Here is a 14444-nt window from a genome sequence, read left to right on the forward strand (position 1 = left end):
TTGTTTGTATGGAAATAATACAATAATTAATAAATAATAATACAAGAACGAACTGTTTCTAGTACTCACAACTGTAAACCTACTTTTGCCTTACCCTGTATACACTTTTACCAGCAGTAAGTGACCGTTCGGGACCCTAGTTCCAAATGCTGGTGTGAAGAAAACCCACCTCCAGAAACATCTATTAGTAGGTGTTGGGAGGGACCCGGAAATCTGAATTTTTTCAAGGATCCCCATGTAATTTGCTAGAAAGCAAGATTGGGGAGTCACAGGTTGACCTTGCTGCAGGATTTACCAAGAGGGGAATAAGGGGCAGGGAGCAGGAAAGCCATCTGATGGGACTCCCTTCTACTAATGGGCTCAAATGTAAACTCACATTATCACCAAGTAACATTATAAGTAACAGACACCCCAACAAGATTGGGAAAAGAAAATATTAATAATTCAACCATAAATTTATGTCTCAGTATCTGTCCATCCCATTGGTAATATTTATCCTTCAATAAATTTTTGTTTTTACCACAGTTACAGGGTAGAACACTGCCATCTGTGATGGAACATTTTAAATTCAGTTAAGTCTATAGCTTATGGATAGCATATGGCCATCATTCAAACAGTAATTGGAACAATTCTTTCAGCAATATTATTTTCCTGCAAAAAATTTATTTTTATATCAATCAAAAATACTTAAATGTTCTAATTTTGGGGAGTAGACAAACAAATTATTGTATTGTGTTGGATACAGTTATTAGAGGTACTTATTTGCTAAAAGCAACTATTGAATATGCCATGTTTTATAATCCCGGGTTGGCATTTCTTCATTCTTGTCTTTCCTATTCTTCCCTCCCTCCATCCCTAATCGTTCCCAATCCTTTTTCCCTCCCAATCTTCTTCTCCCTCTCTCCCCCTTCATCTGTCTTCCCTCTCTCCCTCTCCCCCATTTCCTCTTCCTCTTCCCCCTTCTCTTTTGCACCTGATCCATCTCCCAGGCCCACCAAGTCATCCACTGGAACTGTTGCAGCTCCAACATTGGCCACTAGGGGCCCTCTACTACCCTAGCCTGAGAGGAGAGAAAAAGTCTTTTATCCAACTTTCTTAACAGAAATACCATTAATTCTCATGGGTATTTTCAAAAGAATATCCCAAAGTAAACCAGAGGAAAATGAGAAGAAATAAAGAAAAGATGCTCCCAACAGCAAACAGTCGTTTCCAAGCTTAGAGGACTAAACCCGCCCAGCTTCTCCCTGAGGAAGCCCTCAGGGGAGCCAGCTTCCCTGCCAATAGCTCAGCTCCCAGCCTGCTGACATTATTTCCCCTGTCGCTCCAGCCCTGGGGGAGCTAAGGACATTCAGATGCCACTTGTCTTCGCAAGTCACAGCCCTGGTTTGTTCCCTTAGCGCTGCCCATCCCTTCATTTGAGCCATTTGGAAGCGAATTTGATTCCCGCCAGGATCCAAAGTGTCACATATTCTTTTGTGACACGCTGCAAACAGTTCGTCTCAGCTTATTTATTTATTTATTTATTTTGGATTTTGCTCAGGGTGATTTTTCATGAAATTATTTTTTTAATTGTGTAGTCAAATTTATCTTTTCTATTATTGTTACTTCTGGATGTGGTTTCTAGTTAGAAAAAAAAAATTTTCCCACTTTCAGGTGTAAAGGAATTTAATCTTTTTTCTTCTTCTAGAATTTACCTGGGTTTCCTTTGATATTTAGATCTCTGACACATTTGGGATTTGTCTTTTGCACAAACTCTTAAATCACCTCCTGGGCACAACTTTGATTGGTTTGGGATACGCCATTTTCTGGGAGGAGTCAGGAAATGATGGTGAAATGATCATAATCACTTATTAGGACATTACAGTTCAAGATAGATTCTAATAATAGTAATAATAATAAAATCAATAATAACAGCTAACTTTAACTAGAGCTTGCTAAATTCTAAGCATGTGTCAAGCATTATGTCATTTAATCCTCATAATTAATGTTAAAAACAAAATTCAACTGAGTAAATTTGAAGATCTCATTGGCCTTATTAAGTGACTCGTGAACCAGGATTGTACACATGGAAGATTTTTAAAAATATTTTTACTAGAGGCCTGGTGCATGAAATTCATGGATGGGGGGGTTGTCCCTCAGCCCAGCCTGCACCCTCTCCAATCTGGGACCACTCCAGGGATGTTCGATTGCTGGTTTAGGCCTGATCCTGCAGGGACATCCCTCTCATAATCCAGGACTGCAGGCTCCTAATCATTCTCCTGCTTGCCTGCCTGATTGCCCCTAACTCAGGGGTGGGCAAACTTTTTGACTCGAGGACCACAATGGGTTCTTAAACTGGACTGGAGGGCCGGAACAAAAGCATGGATGGAGTGTTTGTGTGAACTAATATAAATTCAAAGTGAACATCATTACATAAAAGGGTACGGTCTTTTTTTTTTTTTAGTTTTATTCATTTCAAACAGGCTGGATCCGGCCCACGGGCCATAGTTTGCCCACGGCTGCCCTAACTGCTTCTGCCTGCCAGCCTGATCACCCCCTAACCGCTTTCCTGCCAGCCTAATTGACGCCTAACTGCTCCCCTGCCAGCATGATCATCCCCAACTGCCCTTCCCTGCCAGCCCAATCGCCCCCAACTGCCTTCCCCTGTTGGGCTGAGGGGACTGGGGGACTGAGGCTGGATGAGGAGGGGCTAAGGGGACTGGGGGACTGAGGGGCTGAGGCTGGATGAGGCTGGACTGATGGGACAGGGCCCCGCCATCTTGTCAGGGTGTGGCAGTTAATTAGCATATTCCCTCTTTATTAGATAGGATTTTTTTTTTGTCTAAAGTTTTACATATGTCTCCTTTTTCCCCAATTGCTGCCCCTCCTCAGCCATTCCCACCCCAAGCAAGCCCCCACCGCCCCAGTGTCTGTGTCCATTGGTTATGCTAATATGCATGCATACAAGTCCTCTGGTTGCTCTTTAACCCCCTCTCCCCTACCATTTGTCTCTAGATAGATCTATTCTTGTTCATCAAATTATGTTGATCATTATATCCCACATATGAGGGAGATCATGTGATATTTATCTTTCTCTGGCTGGCTTATTTTGCTTAGCATAATGTTGATTTTTATAGGAAGAAGAGTGGGCAAGGGAGCTATTCACAAAGAAAACACAGGCCATGTGGGGACACGGACATCTTTTCTTTAGGGAGACGAGAACAGGAGGGACTTTATCATTCAGATTGCCTCTTCTTTCTATGGGGGATGGAGAGCCCATGGAACAGATTGTCTTGCTGGTGGTTGGCCAGAGAGAGTCCAGACTGGTTGATTAAGACTGTTTCTGGGAGAATGGGACAGAGTCCCCTACCTTGGTAAATCTGACGCCTGAGTGCCACTGATCACAGTGATGACATTTCCCAAAATGATGAACTCTTTTTTTGTTGTTTTTTTTTGTTTTTTGTTAATCCTTACCCAAGGATATTCATTGAATTTTAGGAAGAGTGGAAGAGAGAGGGAAAGACAGAGAAACATCAATGTGAGAGAAACACATAGATTGGTTGCATCCTGCACGAGCCCTGACCAGGGCCTGGGCCAGGGAGGAGCTTGCAACCGAGGTACGTGCCCTTGACCGGAATCAAACCCGGGACCCATTGGTCCACAGGCGGACCCTCTATCCGCTGAGCCAAACCGGCTAGGGCAAAAAATGATGAACAACGCTTGATGAGTTTTGAACAAATCAAACCACATGTTTTCCTCAGTTTACACAGGAATGGTATTCCTGGACAAACTGGTGTGTAACATAACCATGCCAACGAATTTCAGTTTTGGGGGATCCTTCAAAAGTCATGTATGTTAATAATGTGGACAACTTTCCCAACTCGACACCATACCCAGAAGTAATAACAACAGCAGAGTGGAATTGCTCTTAGTCTTGGACTGTCCCCTGCACTGCACAATGTCTGGCATCCATGTCCCTACCCACTAAATGCCAGGCGTGTCCTCTAATCATTATGGCAGCCCCAAAGGTTTCCAGAATGTCATATTCAGAAACACTGAATTAGATGCTTTCTGTTGCAAATAACAGAAATAAACCCATATACGCTTAATAGACAAATATTTATTGGCTTTCGTAACTGATTAGTCCAGGGGTACAACTTCAGGGAAGGTTTCATCCAGGGCCACACAGTTTAGCCAGCATCTAATTTTCCCTATTTCTCACCTCCTTCCCCTTTTCTGTACTCCGTTTCCTAAATTTTGGCTCCACCCAGTATTCTCGGCAAAATGTCCTTGAGGCTTCGCTCTGACCAGTCTCCCTCTCTGAACTGACCACGTGGCTGAAAAAGATGGGAAATGCTGACAATCAGAGCCCACCTCCGGAACTGGGGGGACATCGCTGCTATGCAAACTCCATAGCTGACCCCCAGAGGGAAGCAATGTTTTTCTCGAAGGAAACTATGGATGCTGAACAGACAGCAACTATCCACAATTTCTGCAGACAGTGTCTCTGGGAATGGGTCCTGAAACTCAACATTTTAACAAACTTCCCTAGAGTTTCTCTTCATTGTAAAACAGCTTTTATGGAGACAACATTTAAATCCCGACAAGGGTTCTAATGTCTCCACACCTTCCAAGGTACTTGTCATTGTCCTCTTTATTAGGGCCATCAATTGAGGGTGTGAAGTAAAATTGTTTTGTTTTGCTTTTAAATATATTTTATTGATTTTTTACAGAGAGGAAGGGAGAGGGATAGAGAGTTAGAAACATCAATGAGAGAGAAACATCAATCAGCTGCCTCTTGCACACCCCCTACTGGGGATGTGCCCACAACCAAGGCACATGCCCTTGACTGGAATGGAACCCGGGACCCTTCAGTGCGCAGGCTGACGCTCTATCCACTGAGCCAAACCGGTTAGGGCGTAAAATTGTTTTTGTTTTACCGATTGATTGATTGATTGATTTTTAGAGAAAGAGGAAGGGAGAGAAAAAAACAGGGAATTGTTGTTCTGCTTATTCATGCATTCATTGGTTGCTTCTTGTATGTGCCCTGACCAGGGATCAAACCTGCAACCTTGGTGCACCGGGACGATGCTCTAACCAACAGAGCTACCAGGTCAGGGCTAAAAGTGTTGTTTTGATATGCATTTCCCTAATGACCAGTGATGTCCAACAGTTTGTTCTGTGCTTAATGGCCATTGGTACATCTTCTTGGGAGAAATGTCTGCTCAGATCCTGTGCCCATTTTTAAGGTGGGTTGTTTATCTTTTTATTACTGAGTTGTAGGAGTTCTTTATATATTCTGGATGCAAGTCCCTTATCAGATATGTGAATTGCACATATCTTATCCCATTTTGTGAGTTGTCTTTTCATTTTCTTCATGGTGTCCTTGGAAGCATTAAAGCTTTTAATTTTGATAAAAATCCAAGATATCCAGCTTCTCTTTAATTACTTGTGCCTTTGGTGTTGTATCTAAGAAGATCCAGAAGTTTGAGAGCCAGAGGCCTTTGAAGACATGCTTTTATTTATTTCCTTTTTTCTTTAATGTATTTAAAATGTTTTATTGGGTCAGGCCCTGGGCCTATAGTGGTGAATAAAACAGACAGGGTTGCTGCCATGGAATTTATGTCTACCACTGGAAGCATACTAAAAACAGATAAATAGAAAAAAAATATGTCATAATGGGACAGATTTCTATGGAAAAGAACAGAGAGCTCCGAGAGCAGAGGGTGAAGGATCCCTTTCAGATGGGTCAGGAGAGACTTCTCCGAGGTGGCACTGACGCTCAGATGTGAAGGGTCTGAAGGATCCAGCCATAAATATGGGGGAATAATTTTTCTTCTGGAACAGACAGCAAACTTCCTGATTTTGCTTTGACTAGTTTTATTTGGATTGAGAAGATATTTTGTACCAAAGATGTCTCATCATATGTCGATTCCTCATGAGCATTTAGGGTTCACTTGGGCAAAACCTCTCATTATTTTAGTACAGAAGTCTTTTTTTGGGGGGGTGGGGGTCCCAAGGGGCATAGCTTATGAAATTGATCTAGGAAAGGAGAATTATTTTATATCTTTCCCTAACTCTTTTGGAAAAAAAAATTCTTGCTCAAATCAATGTTGTTTTTCACACAACTGTCACCTGTACAGCAATATATAGTGAAATCGTTACTTAAGTAATTTTTGTTTTCTCTGCATTTGACTGAATATTGTTCATGGCTCAATATTAGCTCTAGAGGAAATAAAAACCAATCTTAAGAGCAATTGAAAAGATGCACTTGTTGGCAGCAATTTCTCTCCTAGAATGAACAGCAAGTTCTGAGCTCTTGAGTGATGGAAAGAAAAACCTTTGTGATAAATAATATATTTGATAATGAGCAGCAGGAGAAACAAATGTTTTCATTTGAAGAGTTCACAATGGAATAAAGTATGGGATGGGCAGTTTTTGCATCATGGGTGGATATGGAGCCCAAAGAGCCATAACTGTAGATTTTCATTCTCGCCATGTTAGTTTATGCCATATATTTTCAGACCTTTCTCTAATTCCAATTTTCAAAGGGCTCGGCTCTCGGGTTCTATGGCGCTAGTGGATTTACGTACATTATCTCAATTCATCTTTTAAAGTCTACAGATAGGCAGGCAGGAGTGTGCCTAGATTATTTCCGACAAAGCCGAGGTTCAGAAAGGTTAAATAACTTCCCCCAAGGTGCCAAGTCTTTGCCAGTGTGGGAATCAGTGCAAATGAAAAATTCATAATAACTAGGGATTTTAGAATAAAAGTATAAACTACTCTGGAGAGCAGACTGCTGGGATCCTTCAGCACCTGGCTCGCTGGTGACCTGGACTCAGAGGAGCTTCAGCCCCGTTTCTGACCAAATGAAGCACCTGTCCCACAGGAACGGTAAGCCATCCAGTCACTCTCTCCCCACCCCCCATGCGTCCCTGAAGACAAGCGGGGTGCTTGGCAGGTGCTGGATAGTCAATTATTGTTCTAAATGCCGCCTCAGTGGCCTAATAATAACAAGAAAGCAGTCCCCACAGTGCCAGTGTGTAGACAAGGGAATAATCGATGCATTTATCAAAGTAGATGGATTTCTGGGGAATTTGAATCCTGCCCCAGGGAAAGCATTCATTTTCTCTGGAGTTTGAACTTAACTTCCCACCCGATTCTTTGCTGCCCCGTCTCTTGCTCTCTTCTTCCCTCCCTCCCTTCCTTTTAAAGCAGTTTTACTGTTTGCTTGCACTTTGCGTCCTCTGGGTAAGTTTGCTGCATAGAAAGCTCAGGAGAGGGGACATAACCCTTCTAAGGAGGCTCCGTTCTGTCCCGCGACCTGGCAGCGCCAGTTTGTGAGCATCGCGCGTTTGGCTCAGAGAGAGGGGAGAGCAGCCTGGTAAACATCCACCCCGTCACCCCCAGGGGTGTGGGTCCCCTCCGCAGGCTGCGCGGTGGCTCCTGTGCTACTCCGGGCCGGGACAGTGCCTGGCACCAGGCAGACACTCACATGTTGGCCGGATGAATGAAAGGTGAGCAGGGAAGGATGCCAGGAGTCCAGGCGAGGCTGGAGGAGGCGACGGGGCTGCGCGGAGCCTCCCGGAAGAATCCGAAAGTATGAGTGTGATGCCGGGAGAAATGGAGAGGGGACGTCCTGGCAGTGGAAGCGGGACGGAGGAACGGGACCGGGAAGGCCGGGGCCTCGGGGGTTTGCGGGCGCCGAGTGGGGCGAACCGAGAGGTAAGGGCGAGACAAAGAGCCGCCGCCGAGGCCGATCTTGGGAAGAAATGAAAAAGGGGTGGCGGGGGCAGGGCGGACGCGCAGGAAGGGGCGTGAGGACCTGGAGGGGCAGCGCCGGGGGGAGAGGGGGGGGACGCGGGGGGCGGAGGCGCGGGCGGCGCGAAGTTCCCGGCCTGCGCCCCGCGGGTCCGCGTGCTGGCGGCCGGGCGGGAGGAGCGAGCGGGATCGGGGCTGAAACCCGAAACCTCCGGTCCCGCGCGGCCGGGAGGAAGGAAGCGGCGGCGGCCAGGCGGGCGGTGGCCGGTCGGGCCCTGCGCTGCCGCGGCGGCGACCCCTCGGTGAGCAGGCGGGGCGCGGAGCCGGGCGCGGGCGGGATGGAGCGCGGCCGAGGTGGGGGCGCAGGGCGGGGCGGGGCCGGGGCCGGGGGTCCCCGAGCCCCTCCCCACGCCTCCCCGCCCCGCGGAGGTAGGGCTGTCCCCTCGGCCGCACCCGCCAGGCGGTGGGAGCCCGAGTTCTTTGTGGAGGATCTGGGGGGCGCGCCCATCCCGGCAGCCAGGGCTGCCCAGTGGCCCTGCTCGCAGCCTCGCCCCGCGTCTCCGGCGCCGCGGAAGCCGCTGCCAGGACCCCGGAGAGGGAGGACGGCGGTGCGTGCCCGGGACCGGCTCACTGGGGTCGTGCGCCCCCAGGCCGAGGGGCTCAGGCCCCGCTCGGGGACAGGCGTGGGGGGCAGAGCGGCCTCGCCCTGCGCTGGAGCCGCGAGGACCAGGTGAGCAGCATCCTCCGCGGGGTTCAGGGCGCTGTCTCGCCACGCCTGGCGGGGGGCGCGCCCAGAAGTCTCCGGCTACCCTGGCGCCGCGGGGTGGCGCCTCCGCCCCTCCGATCGAGAGGGAGAGCCGGCCAGCTTTGGGGGGCTTGGCCGGCCTGCTGCTCCCCCTGGGTCAGAGCTTACCCTCGCCACCTTTGGCAAAGGCCCGCGGGGCGAGAGCCCGCGGGAGGGCCGGCCGTCCTGTGTGCTTCTGCGACTTCTGCGCTCCAGCCACCACGCAGCCCAGCCGGGCGCTGGCAGCACTTGGGGCCACAGCTCTGGGCTGTGCTTGTGCCTTTGATCAGTTTGGGGAAGTGCTTTTAGATCAGGTCATTTGACGGAGGTGGTGTGGCTTTGGAGGGAAAGGACCTCCATTCCTGGATGAGTTCAGTGGGGATAAGGGTACGTTATGTGGGCCGGCCGGTGTCCGGGGCTGGTGTCCGGGGCCGGTGTCCGGGCCAGCGGGTGTCCGCGAGCTGGAGGCTGGGAGGACCAGCCGCACAGCGCCTCCTCCCATCCAGCCGGCCTCCTCCCCTGCGACCTGGATCTGGACAATCCTGGGAGAGCTTAGCATCCCAGAGAGTCACCTCCCCGCAGCCCCCCAGTGAGACAGGTGGGGAGAGGCCGGAAGCAGGAGGAGGGGTGGGAGGGACCGAGTCCGCACAGTCCAGACTCTTCACCCAACTCTCTTTACCTGGGATTCCCGCCACCCCTTTGGGCACTTCCTCCAGAGCACCCCTCTCTGTCCTAGGCCACACCCCTCTTATTTTATACTTGAAGATGCTTCCAAGCACTTTCATACACTTGTTTGTTTCCTTCACCTGACAGCCCTGTGGAGGGTGTAGCCTTGTTACAGTATAGGCAGGACACTGAGCCTGGAGAGATGAAATTCTCTGTCCAGCAGATTGGGAGCCAACATGGAAGTCGGGTCTTCTGACGTGGCTCCATCACAGGTGGGGCCCTGACCTGCTCCCCCCCCCCCCCGCAGGGAGATTAGGCCCCTCATATAGAGGCCTGCTGAGCGTTTTAGAGGCGAAATCCTAGGCCTCAAGTCCTCCCCTTTTGTTGCCACCCTGTGCAGTGGGGGTCTGAGAGACGAAGTGGGCTGTGTGGTCGGAGGGGCTGAGCTCTTTGGGTTTGAGGAAGGCAGAAATGGGCTGAACTGAAACTGGCCTAAATGTCAGCCAAAGGAAGTTCGGTTCTGTGTAGTGTAAACTCTGTGCTGGCTGGGGCTGGTCAGGAGGCTGCCTGCAGGAGGAGGGCTGTGTGTGTGTGTGGTGGAGAGGGGGGGTGGGGGGGATGGCGGGGGAAATGCCTTCCGGTAAAGGGACGGGGGCAGGTGCAGGTGCCACAAGGCTCCAGCACAGTGTTGCCTGCCCTCAGGGGGAGCTTATATTTTAAAATAGATTTTTATTGATTTCATAGAGGAAGGGAGAGGGAGAGAGAGAGAGTAACATCAATGATGGGCGAGAATCATTTATCAGCTGCCTCCTGCACGCCCCCCACTGGGAATCAAGCCAGCAACCTAGGCAGGTGCCCTTGACCGGAATCAAACCTGGGACCCTTCAGATAGAGCAGGCTGATGCTCTATCCACTGAGCCAAACTGGCTAGGGTGGGAGCTGTACATTTTTTATGGGGAAAAAAGCTCCATGTTTTTTAAAGATGACAACTAATTCAAAATGTTTTTCATAACGTGCAGACTGCCAGCTTGCACCCTCTGCATTAGCCCTTAGGAGGCATTGCTGTCCTGTGAGACACAAACACACCTGAGGTGAGAAGCAGTGTTTTCTCTTCCGATGTTTTTCTTTGAGAACAACAACCACAGAAAACCCTCAGCAAAACTGGAGGTAGCTGCTCGCTCTCTCTGGAATTTGGTGGAAGGACTGACTTTATGACTCAGTTGTACTATCAAGTTTTCCCTCCAGTTTTTCATTGAATTGTCTGTGATTCCATCAATTTGTGAGGCTCTTACGAAATTCTGGAGTTTAATTCTTTTCTTGTTAGTAAGCCAAATATCTTGCCTTTTGTGTTTTCTCCATCTTTGTTTATTGTACCTTTGTGCAGGAGTATTTAACTTTTAGGTGGTTAAGTCTATATTGATTTTTTTTTTTTGGTGGCTTCAAGTTTTCCTGATTAGGAAATCCTCTCCATCTCAATATTAAATTTTCCCTTCTCCATTTTTTCTTTGCTATTGTTTATTTAAATACTAGAGGCCCAGTGCACAAAAAATTTGTGCACTCGGGAGGGGGGGGTCCCTCAGCCCGGCCTGTGCCGTCTCGCAGTTTGGGACCCCTCAGGGATGTCCACCTGCTGGCTTAGGCCCACTCTCCCAGGGATCGGGCCTAAGCTGGCAGTCAGATATCCCTCTGGCAGCCCGGGAGCCCTTGGGGGATGTCCACTTGCCAGCGGGAAGCAGGCCTAAGCTGCAGTTGGACATCCTTAGCGCTGCTTAGGAGACGGGAGAGGCTCCCACCACCACCGCTGTACTGGCAGTCGTCAGCCTGGCTTGTGGCTGAGCAGAGCTCCCCCTGTGGGAGCACACTGACCACCAGGGGGCAGCTCCTGCATTGAGCATCTGCCCCCTGGTGGTCAGTGTGTGTCATAGTGACCAGTCATTCTGCTGTTAGGGTCAATTTGCATATTACCCTTTTATTATATAGGATAGAGGCCTAGTGCATGGATGGGGGCCGGTTGGTTTGCCTTGAAGGTTGTCCTGGATCAGGGTGGAGGTCCTGCTAGGGTGCCTGGCCAGCCTGGGTGAGAGGCTGATGGCCGTTTCTGGCTGGTCACACCCCCTTCAGGGTGGGGGCCCCCACTGGGGTGCCTAGCCAGCCTGGGTGAGAGGCTGAGGGCTGTTTGCAGGCTGATCACACCCCCTTCAAGGTAGGGGTCCCCACTGGGGTGCCTGGCCAGCTTGGGTGAGGGGCTAAAGGCTGTTTTCAGGCTGCCCACAGCCCCTTTAGGGTGGGGGGCCCTACTGGGGTGCCTGGCCAGCCTGGGTGAGAGGCTGATGGCTGTTTTCAGGCTGGCCACTGTTGCGGTCTGGAAGCAGGTATCTGAGATTTATTTATCTTCTATAATTGAAACTTTGTAGCCTTGTGTGGAGCTCAGGTCCTCAGGGCAGGCGGGAAGCTTGGCTTCCTCCATCACTGGGGGCAACCTAAGCCTCCTGCTAGCTCCAGCTCCGTGGCGGCCGCCATCTTAGCTGGGTTAATTTGCATATTTGCCCCTGATTGGCTTGTGGGTGTAGCAGAGGTACGGTCAATTTGCATGTTTCTCTTTTATTATATTAGATATTTTAAATTACTGTTTTTCTTACTTTTTTTCAGTTTCTCTCCTCCTTGGCACCAGGCTTGACTTGGTCAGTGAGCCCCTTTAGCCAATGTGGCATGTATAATTTCTTTCATTTTCATAGTGACATTTTTTACCAAGTTTTTTTTTTTTTATTAGTTCTGCATCCTTTCTTCAATTTAATGTTTAAAGAAATGGCAGAAAGGTCATCTGTTACATAAATAAAATGAGCAAAGAAGCATCTACCCGAGTAACATAGGAAATCCACAGAAAAACCTTGTGATAGCAGAAGTAATTATCAGGCCAGGCTGGGGTGCAATACAAAGGAAATTCTCACTTAATTCTAATTCCAGTCTGATTCACCAAGTCTTAAGGATGAGCTCTTCTGCAGGTGGGAGAAGAGGCAGGAAGGACATCGGGACGATAAAAGCATCGTCATGTGCAAAGTCATGGACTTGGAGGACGGAGAGTGATCCGGGGTAGCCCAAGTGGAGGGTCCTGCGAGTGAATACGTCCTGTGGGTGCCAGAGAACGACATGGCACGATCAGGCTTGAGTAGGGGACTGGCAGCCTGGCAGCAGATTGGAGTGGGGGCAAGATCAAAGATAAGACGAGATGGAAACGTCTGGTAGTCCTCGGGGAAGGTGGGGGTGTTCTGAGCTGGGGCAGTGGCAGAGAGGATGAAGTTTTGAGTGAGAAGTCAGTGATGCGCTCAATGTCTGGGATAGGAATGGAACCAGCCAACGCCTACATACGTGATTTTACTGAGAAGGTCAGTATGGAAATCCAAGGCTCACTCATCTTCCCGGCAGCACTGAAAGTGCAGTCCGGGCCTTACACGGCAGGAATACTGGCAAGAGGAGCCTAGGGCACCCACATTTCCGACGTGAGTGAGTGAGAGAGTGGGTGGTGTTCTTTCGATGGTAGAGAGAAACGTGAAGAACAGCATGATGAGATGGTGGATTCCATCTGCACTTGTTGTGTCCCAGCTGCCTGGGCGTGACATCTGGGAGAAGACATCCACCATGGCTATGAAGCCGGAGCTCCAAAGAGTTGTCCAGGGCAGTGGCCGGCAAACTCATTAGTCAACAGAGCCAAATATCAACAGTACAACAATTGAAATTTCTTTCGAGAGCCAAATTTTTTAAACTTAGGTAGGTACATTGTTATTAACTTAATTAGGGTACTCCTAAGGCTTAGGAAGAGCCACACTCTAGGGGTCAAAGAGCCGCATGTGGCTCGCAAGCAGCAGTTTGCCGACCACGGGTCTAGGTTATTGGTGGAGATTTTGGGATCATCTTTGTTTAAGTGGGTACAGAGGGAGCTTAAAGAGAGAGAGATGCGATATCAAATCCGTCTCTATTTTCAGTTACAGTTTACATTTGCTATTATTTTGTATTCTTGTTGGGTGTGTGCATATATGCATAGTGGTTAGACAGTCATGTACATTACACAGTGGAAATAGGATTCTTTTCTTTTTTGCAAAAGATACGAAATCCAGTTGAAATTGACTTGAGCAGAAAGGGAAGCTCCTGGCTCATGCCTGAGCTGCTCAGGAGTCTGTTTGGCTTCAGGCAGGGGTCCAGGTTGAGATCATTTCATTGGGTCTCTTTTTCTTACCTCCTCTGTCTCGGGCTGTCCCCCAGGAAGTGTCTTTCTCCCATCTCTCCCCGCAACAGTCTCCTTATGTCTCATAAGCTGATTGGGTGGTGGGAGTTGGGATATGATTGACAAGGCGTTAAGTCGTGTGTCACATCCACGAAGGCACAGGAACTCACACTATGGAAAGAGGGGCTCTACAGAGGAAGCTCAGGGCAGCTACCAGAGCAAGGGGAGGGGATGTAGAGGAGCAGAGGGTTCGTTTCCTCCATGAGAAAGGAGGGAGTGCCCCAGGAGGGAGACAGTAACACTTACAGGGCAGGATGATTACAGGTAAATGGGGCTGGTCAGGAGCGAAGGAGGGAGCCGCAGGAGAGAGCAGGATTGGGGAGCCCAGGGAACAGGGAGTCACAGGCAGAAACGGAAGCAGTCGAAGGCGTCCCTGCTATGGAGAGCTCAAGGAAAGGTGGCTGGATTCGGCTAGGAGGTCATTGGCAACCTTGCCCACAGCAGAGATCAGCACTTGTTATAAACTTTGACTGAGACTATCTTCTAGAGGGGTCCTTTTCTTACCTGCCGTGCGCACTCCCACCCAGCCCTGGGGATGGCCAAGGGAGGGCAGAGACGTGGTGATGGAATCAGGAAATCTGGGCTCTGTCAGTAATTAGGTGCATGGCTGTAAGTAACTCCCTCCCCTCTTGGGCTTCAGTTTCATCTGCAAAATAGCACGACTCGAATGAACTACTTCTCAAGGTCTCTCTTAGGTTTCAAATGTTGGGGAGTCATGAATATGATCACACATTTAAAAAATGGTCTCTCTATTGAATATCAGATCTAAGTAGATATTAATGAGTAGGGGGATATAAAATATTCATTTTCTCTACATACAAAGTGCTGTTGGGAGATCGACGGGGACACCGAGGGAGAATTTCTAAGCCATCTGGAGGGGAAAGCATCTTCACCTGAAGTAAAACTCGTGCTAGAACACGCGCGTCTGAAAGGATAACTAAAATAGAAAAGGAAAACGGTGGCTAGGAAGTGGTG

The 14444-nt window shown here is 49.1% G+C and overlaps 1 protein-coding gene across 1 annotated transcript in view; it reads left to right on the forward strand.

Annotated features, from left to right (window-relative positions):
- The first annotated feature begins 7967 nt into the window (after positions 1–7967).
- Positions 7968–14444, forward strand: part of GPR161 (G protein-coupled receptor 161) — a 35264-nt gene continuing 28787 nt past the window's right edge. Inside the window, exon 1 of the mRNA XM_070396446.1 lies at positions 7968–8042. The gene's annotated coding sequence lies outside the window, so the exon portion shown is untranslated. The remainder of the gene's footprint in view (positions 8043–14444) is intronic.

Source organism: Myotis yumanensis, unplaced genomic scaffold, assembly GCF_028538775.1.
Source record: "Myotis yumanensis isolate MYYU_CA2020_CCGP unplaced genomic scaffold, mMyoYum1.0.hap1 SCAF_17, whole genome shotgun sequence".
NCBI classification, from domain to species: domain Eukaryota; kingdom Metazoa; phylum Chordata; class Mammalia; order Chiroptera; family Vespertilionidae; genus Myotis; species Myotis yumanensis.